Raw genomic sequence first — 21,934 nt, forward strand, 5'->3', positions numbered from 1 at the left:
TAAAAAAAACCAAACAATTCAATAATATTGTGTATCATCATAAGAATCCCATCTTGAAAGCCATACTACCACACTACAGAGAGGAGATTTAATGTTGAACTAGAAGTCAGGAAAAACGAGGAAACATTTTTCCGCTCTTTCAAAAAAGAATTCAAAGCTATTTTTAATCGCTTTAGCACATTAAGGGAAACTCCAGTATTCCACTAAGAACCTCTAATCTCCCTCTCAATTCACTAGAGAGAAAATGAAGAATGTAAGAAGAAAAAAACAGAAAGAAAATGATCCTCCCAGGAAAGTATGCACAACACAGAGGGCACGATTAGCAGAAAAAAGCAGAGGGTAGACTTTGGCTAAATCCATCAGACAAACACAATCCTCACATCATGATCATGGCCTTGACAAATGACATCAAAGGCATGCTGCTGGATTGAATCAGCCGGGCAAATAACAGCAAGCCGAGGAAATGTGCGAGCGCGCAGCTGCAAAAAGCCCAAACTTAATTTTGTTGTTGTTGTCTTCATTTTTCCACTCTATTTCTCAAAATCTCTCCCGTCTATTCTCGGCATCATCGCACAAGGGCAAAAAAATAAAGAGAGCGAGAGAGAGAGAGAGACTGCAAGGGGTGAGAATGTGGGCGAGGGCGATAAGCACTCGTGACCTTACGTGCGGAACGCGCAAATGCACGCAGTGTAACACAAGCTTATCAATGCATGCGAGACATAAACACACACTCACAAACTCACACAGAGAATGAAACTGGTTATTTTACACTCTCCCTCTATGTGGTTTCATTTTCCACTTGCCGTGCCTTTGTAGCAGGTGATAATGGGTGTGAAATCAGAGAGCCGGCTAGCGCTGCAGAGCTCTGGTGTTTCTCTCTTCTGAGACTGTATACTAAAAAGAAGTCCTGCATTAAGAGCAGGGCGTGCTCTCTCCCTCCCTCTTCTCTCCTCTGTTCTCCTAACACTCCTTCATGGCTTTCCTTTTCTAATCTGCTTTGCATTCAACCTTTCTCACCTCCTCTCTCTCAGGGCGTGTGCCTGTCATGTTTTTCCCCCTAACTCTAACTCTCTCTTCTGTAGCGCTAACTCTGAAAAAGTGACTAGCTAGTCAATACGCTGTTGCATATTTAGGTTTTTTTTAAATCTGGTTGTCCTTTTCTTGCCCTCCGGTGGTGGAGTGAACTTCCAAACTCCATGTGATCTGCAGAGTCCCTCTGCACCTTTAAGAAAAAGCTAAAGACCCAGCTCTTTCATGAATACCTACTAACTTAATGATGATGGTCTCCATATTATTGATGATGATGATGATGGTAATGACGATGGTTTTTGTTTGATAACGACGACTTATAAGATGGTTTCTATACTGATTAGAGCTCTCAAGAACTGCCCTCAATGTTGTGCTTTGCCTCTGGTCACTTCCTGTCAGCACCTGTGTGTCCAATCAGACTCAAAGCTGATCGTTTGCTCTTACTGACATTGTTCGCTTTTTGTACTTGTGTTGTACTTACTCTCTGATGTACATTGTCAAAAGTAGTGTGCAACTAACTGATGGTCACTATCCAAGCAATGTGTACCATCATGCATTGCGATTCAAAGCTTGTTACAGTGGAAAGTGGCGTTTGACTGTTTTTAGACGAGACGAGTGACAAAAACTCCCCGACAACTTTGCACTCAGACGCCGCCAAAAATACATCACGGCCAAGTTCAACACTGAGTAGTGATGTAAGAATCCTCAAAAGAATCGACAGGGTCACTCATGAAGGTCGCGACAGGCTGCGTTGTTTCTCAAATGGAAAACCAGCCAGTCATGAGAGTAAGAGCAGATATTTCAAACCCGTGTGACAGAGATTGAAAGTGTATGCAGAGATTTAGAGGTCTGGAACCGAGCTAACAGTATGTGCGGTTTTTTGGTGCAGAAAGTCACTGGAGCATCTCTCACACTATGTCACACTAAAGATGGCAGACCCGGTTAGTGAGACAGGCAAGTTAAAGTGCGGACAGCAGGTAGCGGGTGACACACAGAGCTGCAGCACCACACTGGCTTTAGCCCCCCGTGATTGTTCATCAAGACACAAGCACAATAACGAAGCCGGGGCCTCTGTTATTCCACCTCATTTACTCAGCCACTCTAACAAAACACACACACACTCACAAAAGGGCCTGCCATTACACATCGATTAGCGGGCCGCGCCAGCCTTCCCCCGGCTCAGACCGGTGTGAGGGGAGCGAGCGAGTGTGGTGTTTTTTTTTTGCATCTGTGTGTACGCCTGTAAGAACCTTGTAATCGACTTTCTAATATCTGTCATTACACAGAGAAGAGCATCTCGCTTTCAACTCACAGCATAGCCGAGCGCGGGGACATAACACACACACACACACACACACACACACACACACACACACACACACACACACCCTGTCAAGCAGCTCTGGAGTAGAGACCCCTTTGTTCCTGGCCGTGCTGCTACTATCCTTCCCTCACCACGCCAAGGGCATCAAGCGTGAATAGCCCCCAGAATCAAGGCGCAATTATGCATAGATCCATGAGACCCGGGGAATGGGTTTCTGCATTTTCTACCTATCACGCTTAAAAGCATGCTAGCCGTGGCTGGCTGCGATCCTGACTTATCTCTTCAATTCAGCGTGGTTTCCGCTATTCTGCCAGCCCACCTCGGAAATGTGCGGCTAATGATAGGGGCGTATCGAGACAATATGTGCAGCTCAGATAATAAAAAAGGAGCTGGCTTTCCACGCCGCCCGTCATTCTCCACAGTGGAGGATCATGCGACGGCAACGCCAACGGGCAGGTGCCAGGAAAGGTCACAATGGGCCGACAGCCATCTATCTGCCAATGGGAGAATGTGGAATCTCTAAAACACGTCCGACAGCGACGAGAGGCGGGAAAAAAGAAGACGCTTGGTAACAAAGACCACTCGAGTCATTAGAAGACATGTTTCTCCTTCTCATTGCCAAGGTATACAAGTTAAACTGGAAATGAGAGTACCGGGGGAGGGGAGGGAAAGGAGGGGGGGGGGGGGGGGGGGGGTTGGGTTGGGGAAACAGAGAGACAGAAGGAGAAATCTGCCAGGACAGCTGGCAAACCAACTGATCAATTTGTCCAGTGTGCCAACGGGGGAGCCGCGATTAAACCGAACATGGCTGCAAATGTACACACACACGCACACACACGCGCACACACACACACACACACACACACACACACACATGCACACACACACACACACACACACACACACACACACACACACACACACACACACATGCACACACACACACACACGCACAGACATATTTCTTCAAGGTGTAATAATATAGATATGCAGTGACATGCCAAGTCCTGTAAGAAAGGGTGGGGGGATGGAAGATGAGGTGCTGAATACCAACTGCTGTGAGAAATAGTTAAGAGACACACACACACACACACACACACACACACACAGAGACAGATGGTGTGTGAGAGACAGAAAGACGGACGGATACATACTGTACAAAAGGAAGCACGTTATAAAAAGAGACTGAATGGACTCCTTCAGGTTGACAGAGAGACAGAGGTAGGAAAACAGAGGCGCACCGCCGTGCCATGCATGCAGATGAGAATCACTGAAAGAAGCACTGAAAGGGAAGTTAGAATAGGGTCATCCATAGTGGGAATATATGCAGCTGTAGCACTGCTCAGTAGAGGGTTAGATAACTTTTTTTTCCTTAACCGCACCATTACAGATACCTAGACTTGAGTAATGCACTTCTTAAAGACGAGGGACGTACACATTATTATTTTTATTTAGTTAATTATTCAGAAGAGAGTGCAACCTTGTATAAATTTGATATGATTTAAATTATTACTATTTGGCCTCGCTTAGCACACTCAATAAATTAGCGAAGCCCTTTGAAACAAGCTGAGCTAACGTTAGCAGCAGCCTTGCCAGCATCTCCTTGTGACTTGTTTGCCAGAGGGTGTCGAAGAAGCCCTTTACTGGTGGTGTGGTATGATTTAAATAAATAGAATTTTGTCTGGTTGTAGAATACCTTACAAAATCGTCTTATTTGTCGTAAAATCTCTTCATGGCTTTGCTCCAATATACAAAAATATCAAACAGCACGCACATCTGAACACTTGAGGACTGGGTGCTCTCTGCACACCAGAAGATGCTCCGATTACATTTAATGGAAATTATCACCACATGTAACGTATCTGGCATCTGAACCCTTCATCAGACATTCATCCTGTTTTCTAATATACATCACAGAACCATTATCACCGTACGGTAGAGCTAGGCCACTCAGATCAACCAATAAGGGACTTCTAACCATCCCACAGGCTAATCGAAACATTTTTGGAGACATGGCCTTCTCTGAAGCCGCACAGAGACGGAGGAACAACCGGCACGTTACATATAAGATCAACAGATTCTCTGGACTACTGGGAAAAAAAACCTGAAAACCCTCGCCTTCTCTTGAAGTTGATTCCTTATCTGATTAGCATCTTACTCCGGTTTCTTGAAATCCTTCAGTTTCTCACTCTGGTACCCTAAGTCTACTGCTCGTTGGCCTATATTTTCTCACAAAGAGCTCGTTGGTGTTGGTGGACAAAATAAAAAATGGGAAAGTAAAACCTGGTATCCCATATTTACACATAAGAGTCGTGATAAAAACGACACTGTGAGATATGCCAACAGTTTTCACCATCTAATGAATAAAAACCAAAAGGCCATAGAATCCACATTTCACTGAGTTCACAAATTACTTTAATAGACTTTTGTCTTTGTGGGAGGAATCAATTTATCGTTTGCCCTTCTCTCTTGTTCTGCCTTCCCTTTCTTTGTCTCTAACCTTAAACATGGCCATTAATAAACCACCAAGCACTTAATACAATAAATGTGGGCAATGAATTGTTCTTTGCCTCCCTGACAGCTCGCATTAATTAATATTAATAACAGCGTAAGAGGTTTTCTTAAGACATTAACATCCACTCATAGCGTTTCCCCCACTGTTCAGTACACACATCCAGTGAAGAACGAACGGAGCCTGAAACAGACCAAAGGGACGCCGTCTCAAACGTTTCCATGTATGAATCAATGAAAAGGAGGAAAAGGAGGTGATGGCATGTCTGAGGGAAACAGGGGAGAGAGGATGTGATTCCAGCAGGTGGAAATCAATAATTCAGATCAGATGCCCTCTGTGTGGCTGATGCTGATTCTGATGCTAATTCGTTCGGCTGGTAGGCAGCTTTAACATCCACAAATGAATTCTCATTACCATCAAACAGCTTTGAAGGTCCCCTGTACACACACACACATATTTTTTAAAACTGGAGGTCAGGCAAGTAGGTGAAAAGGAAAGAAATGACTGATTGGTACATGTTTCAGAGTGAATCGAATTATAAAAAAAAGTGAAATGATAATGGCTCTGCCAAACTGGACCAGTTGAAATTTGACTGAACGTGATGGATTCAGTCGCCTCAAAAGAGCCAGTATTTACTAAATAATGGGATTTTTGGCTTTAAAAGAGAATAGAAATCGGCTGGGCGAGAACAAAAGTTTAGAGATACTTTGTATCCTGAAAGTACGGGAAACAGGATTGGAGGGTTGCCAGTATGAATTTCCGAGCTCAGGCAGGAAGTGCAAGCAATGAATGGACAATGCACCCTCTTTACCCAGGAACAGCTTGTAATACAATGGGTAAGGCACATACACTGTTCCCACTATTGATCAAGGAAATGTAGTTGCAGAGAATACCAGATTGTGTATATATAAGGTGTAACACGAGAGGTTTATTTCTTTTACTGATATCTGATACAAACCCTTCTTAAAGCAACATTATGTCACTTTTCCACCTTAGAATTGTAGTTTCATAGGTCGATTGAATAGCACAATAACTTTCAACAGGGAGAATAGTGTCTCTCCAAAGTCCACAGTGTGGCACTATCTCCTTTTACCTGCAGTATGCAACTTTGGCTTCTGTCACGAGAAGTGCGTACCGCTCTAGTTCACATACAGGCCTTCAGTTATAAAGAAGAAGCCAGTTAGCTCGTCTCTGAACGGTTTGATTCACTGGACGAGGTTAAGTGGAAGGAGGACGACGACAGATGAAGCCAAGAAGAGAAAAATACACTTTATTTATTTTTCACAATAAAAACTACAAATCCCACGGTTGCATCCACGAAAGTGCTCTGTGGATGGAAAGCATGAGACAGCACACAATGTGTACGAGTCTGTATAGCAGTCTGTACCGAGCAAAAAGCAGAGTGTACATCCCTGGGATGTAGCGTCAGGCTGTGTCGTTTACAAGTTAACAGCCAAGCTAGCTTCCAGCGCAGGGGTGCTTTAAGCCAACATGCTAACTAGCGTGTAGAAAAACTGAGGAAATCCTGACACGGGCATCATAACCTGCTTCTGTGCACGATTAAAAGTATTACATTTATAGTTGCTAGTGTTTAAATGTTTTTGTTTACATGCTGAAAATGTCTTTGCTAGCATGCTAATGTTATTTGCAGTTATCGTGCTAACATTTGGCACCATCTTGGTTTAGCGGCAAAGCATTCTAACTTTGCAGAGCAGCACTAAAAGTTAAGTAGAGCTCAGAGTGATCCAGGTGTTATTAGTTTAGGACAAATTTGATCAAGAAGGTAATTGTTGATGCACTGTTTTATATAGAATTGTTTTATATAGAATTGTATCCCCCAAAGCCCTTATGGTTTATCTTTATATTCAGTAATGTTACTTTACATTTTCTAGCTGTGTTATGTGATGAAAGAAGCAGCTTTTGTGACACTTTCCAGATTCTGATGTTTTCTAAACAACTATTTAAACTCATACTTCATCCAGTACTGTAACCTGTCTGCACATCTAGCTTGTTTTTGGAGCTCTAACCAAGCCCCAGATTACAGCATAAATCCCTGTTATCAGCTCAAAGTAAAGACCTCATTCACGTCTACCCACTGACGGGCTGCCGCCTCACAGTGTAATCGGCGAGAGAGCTCTGAGCCATGCCATTCAGGTCAACGCTTTGCTTTATCATTTTATGCCCTGTTCTGCCCTGGTTACCACAGACTGACATCACACAGAGAACCACAGGAGGATAACTCGTGAACAATGCCGCCAGGGGTATTAATGTCAGCGGTGCTTTGTATGAGCTTTACACTAGAGACATGTCTCATTCTGATGCACATATGCACACACACACTAAAAAGCACACTAATCCACACACTTGTACAAATGTAAACAACCAAAAGATGCATTCACTGTCTTTTGCAGAAAACCGAAAAAATGTGGACTCAGAAGATTTGACGAGAGCAGAGCGGTTGCGTCATGAAACACAACAAAGAGCTGTCCTGTTACATCACCTCTCCTAATGCCAGGTCTGCACTGTGTGTATGAGACAAAGAGAGCAGAAAGGAACCGACAGGCAACCATCCACACGGGCAAGCTAACACAAAGGCCTATACACCTGAACCATCGAGCACATGGACAATAAAAATGCTCTCACAAACTCGGCCGGATGTACACACATCCATGAGACACATTCAGGCACACAAAAACAAAAGACTGACGACACGGAATAACAAAAATATAATTCATCAGAGCTTATATTTAGTTTCATCTACTTGGGGTAATATTAATGCGAGCCAAACTAAATGTTGTTTTTACTTTAGTTCTCTTCTCTTTTCATGGGGTTAAAGGCTTTATATTAAATATAATAGAAATCAAGTATATCCTCTGAAAATAACTCTGTGAGTCATGACTGTCTACAATGGGTGTAACACCCGAGTCCCACTGTCTGTGATGTTTTCAGAGTTTTCAGAGTCCTATCTTCAGTTTGTTTACATCGCCCGGACGGCCAGGCTGACTCCTCCCCTCATGTATAAAAGTTGTTTAATTGAGGGACTAGAGAAAAGAAGAATAACATACTGTACTCACTGCTTAACTGTGTTTCTAGATCACGCTCATTTCAGGTAAATTTACATGCAGTGTGAAGATACGAGCATAATAAAGATCGCTAGCATTAGCATGCTAACACAACAATGCACCGCGAGTTGTTTTGGTTCCATGCTGGTGCTCAAGGGCGACATCTGCTGGATCAAAAAATCGCATATAAAGCCTTTAAACATGTTTTGCTTTTTGTTGGCTACAGCATGTGGGGTTACATTTTTTGTCTTTTTTATTAATCGGAATTTCAACTGCTAGAAGCCTCATGTATTCGCGTATTGTGGTGTAATCCCAAATTCAACAGGTTCAAATGGAATGACATATAATGAGAAATACCTTCTCATGCATATATGAATGTAAAAATAAAGAAATATAGTCTCCTATTTGAACACCTGATTAGAGCAGACATCTGTATGTATGGAGTATATGAACACATACTGAGTCAGACGGCTGAATCACTGACATAGAAAAACTGCAACACACAAGAAAACGCCTACAGAAGTCCATCATTGACTGTTGACAGAGCCTCTTCTTCCACTCCTGTTTTCACCGCTCTGTGTAATACCCATGTCACTCTGACGTTTACCTTTCTCCCATCTCATCTTCTCAAATAGCTCTTGATTGCTATCTGCTCTGCTCCCCGCCAAGCGTTGCCCACCCCCCTCGTCCCCTCGTCCCCCTGCCCTCTCGCTATCATGTTTGCTCGCCACCCACCCACCTACCCTCCCTCCCGCCCCCATTTTTGTCTATTATTCGCCACCTCTACTTTGGTCCGGCGTCATTTTCGCAGGATTTTTATCAGAGGCTGTGGAACAAAAGATTGAGAGGGAACAATTTCAGGATAATATCGCCTCCTCCCCTCACCTGTCTGTCTCACAGAAACACACCGACAGAGAAACACACATGTACCGCTTGCTTGTGAACACTGCAGATACCTTGCTTTGTTCCTATTCACAGTTGGTGAGCTCGTATAATTGCATGTATTAGAAGTAAAAAATCTTAGGGAACAACGTTTTCACTCAGAGCTCGTCAAATATGGCAGCTTTATCTGTTGACTTTAATACCTTTACGTTACAGAATTAAGTTTTGATGGCTTTAGAATTTAGAGATACAGCATGCAGAGAAACACTTCATCAGTTGGATGTGCAGCAATAGCCAACACATTACACTGTTTGCTCCGCAGGGCAGTGAGGGGTGCATTTAAAGCCCTTGCGTTTGTTTTGCAAATGGGAAGGTCTCTTTTGGATTTATTTGCAGAAGTTAAGCGGGCACAAAAGCCTTGAAACACTTTTGTGAATCAGGCCCTGAGAGAGTAGAAACAATTTCACAGATTTGTGTAGTTTTTCCAGCTAGCATGCTATCATAAAGATGGAAATTAAAACGAAAAGTCAGCTTGGAGAAAGAAAACCCTTAAAAAGGGAAAATACATATTTTGAGCACCTATCTGAAAAGGCTTGCAAGGTGGCCTGCAGGCTCTCAGCCTTCATGCCCCACTGAAACCCATTATCATCATCCTCACCACCAACATCACATCCAGATGGACAGCACCGCACACGCTCCTTACTGCACACATCCATGGAAAACAGTTTGCTGCAGAAGACAGGCTACCAAACGTTAAGGTGATATATTGTGCATGCTGAGGGGGGTTTTGTGTTTGCATTTGAGCTGCAGGGTAGCATCCCAGTCATTTACATCATAACCATATCAGACACCAGTCAGCACAACATGTTTGCATGTCAATGTCAGGCAATTTCAGGTCGAATGCTCGCAAAATGAGATTCAATGTTCTGCTCTTTTCAAGCAGTCATGCTGTTGTGTGTACGTGTGTGTGTGTGTGTGTGTGTGTGTGTACGCCATCTCTCCTGCCTGTCATACTTCACTAAAACACAATTCCACCTTCAAACCGAGAGCGAAGATAAGCTCAGGAAAGAGAAGTAATATTGATTGGTAATGCTGCTGAAGGTTATAGACGCACAGCAGCCCCCTTTTAGACACTTACATCTCTCCCTATTTGCAAAGGCAATATGTAATGTCATTCTTCACTACCTCCGATTCCTCATAGTATAAAAATGCATCAAGCGTCATGTCTGCGGTTTTGTCAGTACTGTGAGTATGCTGTACACAACAATCAGCGTGGGGAGAAGGCATTGATTGGAAATGCTGTCAATATTTGTGTGTTTTGGTAGATGCAGATATCAAAACTAAAACTCCATGACAACCCGAAACAGAAAAGACTCTAGGAGAAAAAAATGTTTGTTGCATTTCATTCAGATTTTAATTCATGGGGACAAAAACACCAAGATGGGATGTTTCCAAAACGTCTAATAATATACAATATGTTAATAGGAGATGATCTCATTCTCTGCTGGAATTATTTATACGGAGTAAAGAGTTTTTGTTTTCTTGTAGATCGCTCATTTGTGTTTGTATTTGTGTGTGTGTGTGTGTGTGTGTGTGTGTGTGTGTGTGTAGGATACGGCTTGCTTATGGAAATCAACTAACTAATCTCACGCCTGCAGTCTGTTGTGACACGCCGATTTTCATTTGATTCTTTTGAATCAACTATTCAAATCTGGGATGTGAACTTGAATGAGCGTTGCCTACTAATGACATTCCATTTTCATTCGCCTCATCCGAATCAGCCATTTTCATAAAGACTGTGACCCAGATATAGACAAAATCGGCCTGATAAATGTGATTCCCCAGAGTGCGGATAGATGAGCGCCATTTAAGTACAGCAGAGAGGAAGTAAAAAAAAAACAACCTGCAGAGCCGTGCATTCGATCTCGTATCCTGTCTGATTGTTAAATGAGAGGAGATCAAGGGTAATCAGATAACTCTTCAACCCTGGAAGACACACCTATTAGAGTCACTTAGAGGGGACCAGGCTGGAAAAAAGGTGCATATCCGTGTGTGCTTATGCAGTGTCATTATGTATATCAGTGCCTATACAAGGGCGGTGTGCAACGCATACAGCATATTAGAGTCTAAAGAGTGTGAATGATTGAAGTGTGTGCTTGTGCATGCATTAAGTAGCACAGGGATTAGGTGTGCAGATTCTGAAATGCAAGCATTAGTCTCCCTACAGGTTACATTGAGAGTAAAAAAAAACATCTCAATGCATTCCTTTACAGAAGTCCTGTTACAGATACAACCATGTGCATTTTACAAAATGTAGTTTCTCTATGCATGACTCTTTTCTTTTCTAATATGCAAATGAGACAGTCACATGTAAAAAATAAAAAAACAACCTCTTTATCTGAGGTCCAATACACCATCAGAGTGACTAATGAGCGGGAATTATGTATAAAAGAACAATGTGCATTCCCATACAGAAAACAGCTGCATATGCTCACATTAGAGGTCTTGTGTTTTTTTACGTTACATACATGTATGATCATTTGGGGCGGCATACCTCAGTCTGCAGGGACTTAGGTTGGGAACCAGAAGGGTCGCCAGTTCAAGTCCAGATGCGGACCAAAATATGGAAGTTGGTCTGGTAGCTGGAGAGATACCACCCAAGGCACAGAAACCCCCAACCGCTCTGGTGCGCTCCCTGTGTAGCAGCCCCTCTCTGACATCTCTCCACTAATCTATATCCACAGGTTTTGTTTGTGCATGAGTGTGATTCAGGCCTGTGTGTGTGAAGAATGTCTCTCAAAAACAGAGTGTAAACCACAATTTCCCTCATGAATTAATAAAGTATATAAAAATGTCAACAAAAACAGTAAAAAATATAGAATATTATCATATTTATGCAATGTTAAAGTGTTAAAGAGTGTTTGAGTTTGATAAATGCATGTGATCCAGATGTTGTCAAATCAACGAGTAATCGTGTTTAATAATCGTGATCTCAGTATCAGTCAAAATGATCGTGATCATGCTTTTTGCCTAAATCGAGCAGCCTTATAACACAGATGTTTATTTTTATACTTTAAGCAGTTGAAGTGGACTTAACAAAGATAGCATTCGGCTCATCTCTTTGTGTGTTTCTCCCGACTTTGCATTATTCTATCAGTATTTATTTCATATAAGCATGACATGTATTAAAACAGCCCTACACAATGACCTTACTGACCCTTTCTGACCTTTAACCTTTATGTATGAACCAAGGTCATCAGGTCAAAATGTCAAATGGGAATTTGGTAAGCAATATTTTTTTTGTTTAAATGCATACACAAGTTTGTTATTCCAGCAAGTATTGTGCTTGTTTCTGTTAGATGCTGCTGGACATGTTTCCATTCCTAGCTTTTTGTAAACTGTGATAATTACTGTATTTTTGTTACAAGAAAATCTGCAATTTTTTGCTGATTTAAGAACTTAAGCCGCCAGAATCTTTTTAGAAAAGTGTAATTTTTCATTTGAAGAAAGAGGTGAAAGTGATTAAAATGATGAGCCTTACAGAATCCATGATCATGTTTCAGTATGTGTGTTCTGATCTCTAACACAGAGCTCAGCCGTTAAACCCAGAAGGGGGGGTAGGAGGGGTTGGAGGATCGGCCCACCTCATCCATCTCCTTGATAGACCAACTGTTCCTCATCACATGGGGTGTTGCGCACACCCACACACAAACACACACCCACACACCCACACACACACACACACACACACACACACTTATACATCTTCTACGCACCCTCCAAAAACATTTGATGTCTCGTATGCTCTGACCATGACTCCCCCCCTGCAAGTGAAAACACTTAATCAACCTTATGGTCCAAGTGACCCCCCACTACTGTCTCCATCCATCTCTGCAGCCGCTCAGCTTTTTAATAACCCGGGATGGTGGATCTCAAATGTCGCAGGGGGATGAGCGATGAGCAGGGATTAGGTGGTCAGCTGAACACGGGAGCTCGCTGTGCAGCAATGATAGAAACATGAATCGGAGGTTCATGTTTTTGCAGCTGGAAGGCAAAATGAATACGTACGACAGTATCATGAATGTAGCTTGGTTAATATTTTTAAACCCTGGTTTGGCAGAAGGAATGGCATTCCCCCCTCATTTAAAATCTTATTGGCTGCTTCCCTTTTTTGGAGGGGGGATTTTTGGAGAATCAGCTGTTTTGTCAGAACTTCAAATTGTGCAGAGGACATTCAGTATCTTCTTTTGAGACATCAAAGAATTAAGCTTTAAGATTAAGATACTTTTCAGAGGTAACAAAAATGATACACAGGAAAAATAACATCTGTATGATACTACAAACTTCGCAATTAAAGATGTTTGATTGGTGGAAAGGGTAAATAAATTATATTCTAACATATGTACAGGTACGTGTGCACATACTTCAGGCCACCCCTGCATATGTTGGTGCCCCAGTCGGGCGACCCCCCCAGTCAAAAAAGTTTGGACACTCCCCTGCAGACAACAAGGTCTCTCTGTAATCACAGCTAATAAATGTATTCCTGTAATAAAAAGTGAGAGAAAAGATACAGACAGGAGGAACGTAAATGAGGTGCTGGTAATGCAAGAAGACATCTAACTTTTTACACTGAAAACAGTCTTTCTAAAATATAAAAAAAAAAATGTCTGCCGTTCTTCAAAGTCAAACACATACAAAGAACTTTGTAACCAGATTATAAAGAACGCATTGAAAGATGGAGCTTCTTATACACGTTCATTCTCCCATCTTTCCTGCAACAAGTTCTTTAAATGTCAGGAAACCCTGAATCACACTGTCCAGGGTGAGTAGACGCACTTGTTACCTAAACTACACACACAAAGATAATGCACACAAACACACACACAATGCACGGACAATTATCATAGTTTAGTCCGCCTGCTGTTTGAATTAAAAATGAGGCCTTGCAACACAATCAGGGGGCCACAATTAAGCTGTGAAGGTAAAACGGCCTTGACCTTGTTGTGTAATTAACGGACTCGTCTTTCATTAATCCCCCCACCACCACCACCCATCTCTTACAGACCCCCCCCCCACCCCACTCCACATCTTCTCGTTCACTCAATGCCTCCCTCCTTCTAAGCAGCCGTTTAATTAAGACATGCAAGATGGCGTCGCGAGGAGTCAGGGGAGGGGAAGTCAAGCAATTAGTGGGGGGGGAGAAAGGAGGAGGTAAAGGGAAGTGTGAACGAGAGGGAGGAGGACAGAAGACAAGCGATGTACAGAAAGTGAAATCTGTCTTTTTCCTTATCGACAGCTACTTATTTACTTTACAAGGATTTGAGAAAGTTTACAGTTTGTTAAATAGTCATTCCTGAACATTGAAGTACATGAAAGGGTATAAAAAAAAAGAAATCAGGTCCCAGTTAGAATTAAGAGCTTGATAGATATTGCTTCATGTGTTATATTTCACAAGAAAACAAAAAGTAACAAACTTCAAATTAAAAATGTTAAAAGGTTTAATTCATTCTTTACCGATTCATTAAATTACATTGAGGTGATCTGTGATCGATTAGGTGGTCTGATCCGACAGCCTGAGATGGATTGCTTCTGTCTTTTCTGCTTCTACGTCTAGAGAGAGTTGAGGTGTGCTCAGTCAGAGTTAAAACCACATTAAATATTGACGGTGCATTACCATTAACACACACTGAAATATATATCTTGCATTGTCAACCTCGAAACAGGGCCGATGTTTCATGCACTTAAAGAGTATTATGAGTTATGTAAAGCTAATTTGTGATGCACAGCAAAATGAGAGAGAGTGATTTCTGTGTCTCAGGAAAATATTGTGTATACGACTGTAACTGAAATAGTGTGCATTTTCTCATCTGCCAATCTCCATGCATGTGCTTATGTTGAATTGTAAATTGTGAAACATTTGAAATATGAAACTAAATTAATGACCGGTTTTCCCTGAGATAACATCACCTGTATGAACACTCTTGTGAGTAACACTCTTTGAATCTCGTCCATTTTCCTCGATTGCAAAACAATCTTCTCAAACATCTTTCACTTCTCTGAACCCCTCCGAGAATGTCTTTAAAAGTTTGTAGAGAAAAGTCTCTTCAAATCTCATGACAGGTTTTTGTTGCTGCTTTGAAGGGTTTTCACTTCACTATGAGCGCAATCTTCCTCCTGGCACGTACACACTCAAAAACTTTCAGAACACTCTCCAAAGGTCTTAGCTTGGAATTATGGTCCAGACGCTAAAGCGTGTGGAGACAGACTGCACCAGACAGTGAGTCATCGAGAAAAGTGACTCAAAAGCATGACGTCGCATGTGTGCATTTCTGTGTTAAAGCATATGTGTGTGTGTGAGTGTGTGTGTGTGTGTGTCCACTTCTGTGTCGGTTTCTGTGTGTCCACGAGGGCCTTAGGGCATCCCAAACAGCCAGCTTTTGGTAGAGCGGAGCAGTGCTTACAATCTGTGTTAAAAGACGCCCTGCTGCCTCGAACCAACTGCTCAAACAGAGAGCAACTAGAAAAGAATAGCGCAGCGCGAGCAGACGTGACAGACGTTCAGAGACCCACTTTACGGTGCTGTTTAGTGCCTCACTCAGTGCTGTTAGCAATCATCACCTAATACAGGCAGAAAGCTGCTGCAAGCTTCAGTTTGAAACAGGTAGAAGAGAAGTAGACAGACAGGTGGCTGGAGACTCGCTGCTCAGTCAGAATGGACTTAAAGATGGTGGATAAAGAGTCCAAAAGGAAAGAAGTTAGAAACTGAACAATTTGGAAAGTTTTGTTTCCCCCAATTTAAACTGTACATTACAAAAACATGAGACACATTTAGACATATGTAACAGTAACGTACAAAAGACATGGTACACAAATATATCGAGTCACAACACGACACCTATGATTTAGTTAAACCATTATTAACCAACTCTCTACTGGCAGGTCTTCCTACATGCACTATCAAACCCCTGTCAAGAGCACACGTCACTCCGCTGTTCATCTCCTTACACTGGCTCCCAGTTACTGCTCGCATCAAATTTAAAACTCTGCTGCTCGCTTACAAAACAGCGACAAAAACGACTCCTCCTTACTTTAACTCTCTGATCCAGGTCTACACTCCCTCCCGCCCACTACGCTCTGCCAATGAAAGGCGTCTGATCCAACCTTCACAACAGGGTCCTAAGACGCTGACTAGACTCTTCTCCTCTGTCGCCCCCCAGTGGTGGAATGAACTTCCAAACTCCATTGGATCTGCAGAGTCCCTCTGCACCTTTAAGAAAAAGCTAAAGACCCAGCTCTTTCATGAATACCTACTAACTTAATGATGATGGTCTCCATATTATTGATGATGATGATGGTAATGACGATGGTTTTTGTTTGATAACGACGACTTATAAGATGGTTTCTATACTGATTAGAGCTCTCAAGAACTGCCCTCAATGTTGTGCTTTGCCTCTGGTCACTTCCTGTCAGCACCTGTGTGTCCAATCAGACTCAAAGCTGATCGTTTGCTCTTACTGACATTGTTCCTTTTTTTCTAGATTCTTGCTGGTGTTGTACTTACTCTCTGATGTACGTCGCTTTGGATAAAAGCATCTGCTAAGTAAATTGTAGAATTGTAGAACCAGGCAGTTTGACGCCTTTGACGTCTTTTTATTACATTTTGCAACCACATACTGTTTTTTGAAGGCCGGGATGTTTAGCATATGTCAGAAGCCATCTAGTCCGACATATGCCAGAACCAGGAGCATATTTGAACCACAAGTTGTATCTACACTGCCACATTTCCATGGTGGTTGACAGATTGTCACGGGAGTAACTTGTCAATCACAGGTAGCCACGCCCCTACATCGTACTCCACTGAATCCTTTACTTGGCTCTAAATGGGACCATTATTTACAAAATCAACATCATGGTTGACTGAAGACGTATATGTGGAAATTGAGACTGCAAACTTATTGGGGAAATGTTTATTGACATTATAAACTTAATTGCTTGTTTCAAAGAATCGTACTTCTTTGTCCAAGCAGTGGAGTCTCCTGTTGTTGGCCATTGGACGAATACATATCTAAGGCACTTCAACATTTCCTTCACTTTTGAAATCAGTGGTGACACCACTTTTACATACAACCTATGATCGCAATTGACCCCAAATGTAAAATCACCAAACCAGGTGTTCAAGCAAGACAAAGACGGACTGTATCATGGAGAGCCAAGAGTGCCATGAGTCAAGTGCAGACATTTAACACTACCATTCCCTGACCATTGAATTAGTTTGCTGTCGATTTAAATGCCCAGATAGTTATGATGTTAAACCAGTTTGATAGTCCGACCCTCGATATCAGTCTAAATATGGGTATTTGGCTTCCATCTCAAGTGTAAACACATCTCCAGTCTGGCTGGCTTTCACTTTAACATTCAGTCCATTAAAGATCTTGAACAAACTCCTTAAAGCAGCTTGTTTTTAATTACTGTCAATGTGGCCGTATAAATTCTCATGATGACCCATAATATATATGGATACACACTTTCTGACTCATTAGCTTCGAATGAAGGACCACAAATCCTAAAGAGCATTTCAGAGACTCCAGGAAACTGTATTTTCTGACCCTAATGAACATTAAGATAAAGCACAGTGTCAAGCTGCTGCTGAGAAACCATGCTGTTATTTTACTCAACTGAAAATGAGTCAAACACAAGTTGTCAGACAGCCTGCAGACAAAGTAGTCACTTAAAGGCATCACAGGCCTGGCTGATGTTAAAGCCAACTGACCGGGCAGCCACAGTGCTTGTCATATTTTGGGTAGAACAGCTGAGCATTCACACCACAGAGCCTTCAACATCAGTTACAATCAAACCCTGACACCAGGCGGTCCAGTTAAAGTGGACTGTTCCACACTGCGTCCTGTTGAACATCCACCTTAATGCCTCGCTGGACACGAGCTCCTCCACTGACTCTGCTTCACTTCACTCCAAAAAATATGTTGTCTGTTGTCCACCACTGCGACTGGTACATGTTAGACGATTTAACCCCGAATTTGGGACTAAAGTCTTCCAGAAATATCGATTTAATCTGAAAGAATCACAGAATGTTTATTAAGATGAACGGTGAAACAGCCGCCTTGGAGTGAAGCCAAAAGATTTAGCGCTTACCCTGCTGACTGGCTGCAGTATAGGTCATAAACCCCGCCTCCTCTACGTTATCAGATAGAGGAATGTAGCATTATATCCCTAAACGTCGCAAAACAGACAGTGGCATGTTGAGAGCTTAAAAGTTTTTAAGTTGTTTCTTTAGACGATTGGATTTTAATAAATTGATAGTTAGCAGAGCAGTAAGCTAGCAGTATGACTAAGCATGTTAGGTTAGCTAATTGTTTCTTGAGCCCTAGTTTCTGTTTGTTAGTCTACTTTGCAATTTGTGCTTTATTACAGTTTTACAAGAAAGAAAGAAAGTAAATAATAACGGAAATACTGTGAATTCTTCAATAAATAACGAGAAAAGTTACGCCTTGTAATTTTTTGGAGGACTTACACTTGTTAGCTAACTGTCTAGCTCTGAAGATAAGCAACTCATTGCAAGGACAGTATAGACACTGCGAGGGAAAAGGCCAACTACCACAATAATCACTGGGGTAGAGTCAAGTTACAGAAATAGCCATTGGCCAAAGTAAGAGCTGAAACTGAATAATACTTCAGCATTCACCTTAAGCTTTCCCATATTTATATAAGTACTGTATGTGCGTTCAGCTCCACTGATGCATGAAGGTGAATGAGGCTATAATTTGGTCTGATGATTTGAAGTGTTAATGAACACGTCCAGTCATATCGGAACTAAAGATCCGTTTTATTCATGCAGACTTTGTGCACAAGAAACAGACAGAAGGTGTCAATGTGAGACGACAGGAATGGTTAAAACAAAATGAGTCCTTCGAGAGACTTTCACGCTAACAAAAAAGCTTTTTAATAGCGAAAAAAAACCAACAGAAAACTGTTTTTTTGGTAAACACATTTGCAGAAACTATTGTCTGTAAGAGTCTGTAATTTTTGCAAAAGAAGAATAAACTCTTCCACACAGTGTGTAAAAGATGACAGAGGTCACGGTGGGAGAAGGGAAAGACAAAATAGCAGCATTATTTAGCTGCTGCGTGGGAGTGTTATGTGTGCGAGTGTATCGATTTGTCCTTCGCCTGAAGCGCTGCAGCTTCATCCCTCTCTCCGCATTTGTTGGGCTTTCTTTTCACTCTCTCAATCTCTGCATCCTTTTGGCTGACACCCTCCTCACTCGCAACTCTCTATTGCTGGAAGGCGAGCCCGAGTGGACTGCAAGTGTAGGTATGTGTGTGTGTGAGAGTGTGTGTGTCACAGAAGAGTTCAATATAGCTCCCATTTTCTGTATTTATAACTAAGCCTCACTGTGGGGGCACCGCTGTAAGAAAAGGGTACAGTGATTACTGTACAGGTCAAATCCTTGTTCTCCATACAACCAAGACTGCATCCAGTATTGATCCAACACCATGTTTCATAATGAATCACTTTGGGATATTTTGTTCTGGCTATGAAAAAAAAACCAAACATGGATTGTAAATGCACTACACCGTCTCATTATTGTGTTTTTCTGTTTTGGTGCGCCTAAATGAAAAACACAACTATTCAAGAATTTCAGCGGGGAATATTGGCCTTTATAAAGTTCTTCAGGTTGATCTATTGTTCATATGTTAATGGTCATTAGATATATTGTGTTACTTTAGAGAAAAGTTTGTCCTCTCCCTCCCTTGCAGGCAGCCAATTACAGCTTGGATTTTAGCGTTAAGAATCACCAGTCCTCAGTTCAGTTGAGTCCCTCAGGTTGTGCCTACTGGTCTTGATTTTCTAGATAGATAAGAAGATAGAATTAGAAGATAAAATTCAATTAAATCCCTGTAATTTAATGCTCAATTTGCTGCCTCTAGCTTTCCTTTGTTATCTTGACAAATCTATTGAAACGACCAAAACAAACCCTGAGTTAAAGCTACAGTACGTAGATTCAGCCACCAGGGGGATCTCAATCAATACTACAATAACAAAAGATGACGTCGAGGCAAGCGGGGAATCATGGGAGTTCTCTCTGCTACTCTTAATCCACCTCTCTCATCATTACTTCCCAGTCCCAATGCATGTGTGTGGCCTGTACTGAAAATCTGACTCAAGATTAGACATTGTCTTTTGTCTTAAAATTGATTAATTTCCCAAAATACCTTAGCTGTTGTTGCTGCAAATATCACTTAAAACATGTTTTGTGAGGGACTATTTTCATCAGCGGATTGATACAAAAGAAGTACAGCGTCTGGGATTGATCAAAAAGCACACAGTGCCCGCGTTGATGTTAATGAAACTGTAGTTTATGTGTATGTTAAGCAGTGGTGTCTGGTCAGTAGAGGGTGCTACGACAGACCTTCACCCTATTATGTCTGTTCTGAGTGTTGTGTGGCCCTCTCTTGGAACTAATGTCCAGCAAAAAAAGGTCCCGGGGTCTTGTTTTTTTGAGTCCTCGTTATGGTTCAGTGAGCTTATTTAGAAACCCTGTAACTTCACAGTTTTGGCCTTCAAAAGCCGTGAGATCTCCTCTGACATACACGCACACTTTCTACCTCTAGTCACCGACACACACTTATCCTGTGTCTTCCACACTCCTGCTCCCTGCCCTCTGCTGTGCCGTGTCCTTGTTACAATCCTGCCTTTGGCACATCAGCCAGCTGTCGTCGCGCACAGGGTCATCTCGGTGACACGACAAGTAGAGCTTATACCCAAGCAACAAAATACTGAGCAGACAGGACAGGAGAGAGGGTGGTGGGTTTTTGAAAGATTTTTTTGCTTTTCCTTGAGTTGCATTTATTCAACATTTTTATACTCTGGCAACTTTCCTCTATGTCAGGCTCAAGGTGGGAAGGTCAAATGCTGTCAGAACGTTACACTGCCCTGTTCCTCGTGTGCATATAGACATACTTTATTCATCCCGACGGGGAAATTCTATTTTTACAACCTGTTTTTCAAAAACATGCTGCACAAATAGGAGCACCTATAGACATGCCCTAATGGAGAGATGTCCGAGATGTGAAGGCCTGCCCGAGCGGCTGCGGGTTCAGTATCTAGCTCTAGGGTACCTTGGCAGTGCTGGCAGCAACCAGACCAATTTTCAACCTGAACCGACAACCCTCCCTATGGATTAAGCTACTGCCGCACACATCTAACAAACATTACAAATCTGACAATAAGCATCACCTAACCACCAACCAATGGACTGATAAGCCACTTTAAAGACAGCGGAAAGTTAGAATTTGGAGGTTAACAAGGCCACGGTTACAGAATAAGCAACAAATTTGATTCCATTAGCTTCTGACTGCTTAAACACAAAATGCCAGAATTCAACCAATTACAAGCAAACATATACATTTAGCCATTACCAAAGTTTTTTTTTTTTTTATCATATAGTGAAACACAATCATTGTATTTGCACACGTCCCTCTTGAATTCAAAATAAACCCAAAAAGCAGTTTCCTTCCCACTAAATTGGCACAAATGTAATGTGTAATGTGTTTGTTTATATATTCAGATCAGCAATCAGATTGTTGATCGTGAATACTTGAATTGCGATAATAATGAAAGTGTGAAATTTAAATGAAAATGTGCAGCCTTTCTAACAACCAGCAACCTAACAGTGTGACTTTATGATAGCATTTGGGTTTGCAAACCTGTGAGTGAAAACATAGTAAAAATAAATGCCTTGTGAATACGGTTAGCTGCCTTAAAAACTGATTAAAAGACTCATCAGAGAGCGATTTGAAACTACTTGCTCGAGTTTGAAAAAAAAGGAAAGGAAACAGATGATGTCAAGGCAGAGTGAGATCAGTTTTTCGAGAACTGATGAAACTCTGATTGCTTTCTGGCAGGGCTGGATGGGTCATCGCTGGCAGATTCTGTTGCGGGCCGGGTCGGACAGTTGTTGCCAAAATAAATTCCCATTTGGCTGCGAGCCTCTCCCACCCCTCCACCCCCCCCTGTGCTCCTCCTCTTGCCCGCTGTTGATCTGCATTGCTCCCTGTGCTGACCTCCTACGCCCACTCTCCATCCATCCATCTATCCATCCACCTC

The 21,934-nt window shown here is 42.1% G+C and overlaps 1 protein-coding gene across 2 annotated transcripts in view; it reads right to left on the bottom strand.

The window, feature by feature from the left end:
* The window catches only part of LOC132990657 (ephrin type-A receptor 7-like), a 177,899-nt gene that overhangs the window by 67,945 nt on the left and 88,020 nt on the right, over positions 1-21,934 (bottom strand). The window lies entirely within an intron of this gene.

The sequence above is a fragment of the Labrus mixtus genome, chromosome 16 (genome assembly GCF_963584025.1).
Source record: "Labrus mixtus chromosome 16, fLabMix1.1, whole genome shotgun sequence".
Lineage (NCBI taxonomy): Eukaryota > Metazoa > Chordata > Actinopteri > Labriformes > Labridae > Labrus > Labrus mixtus.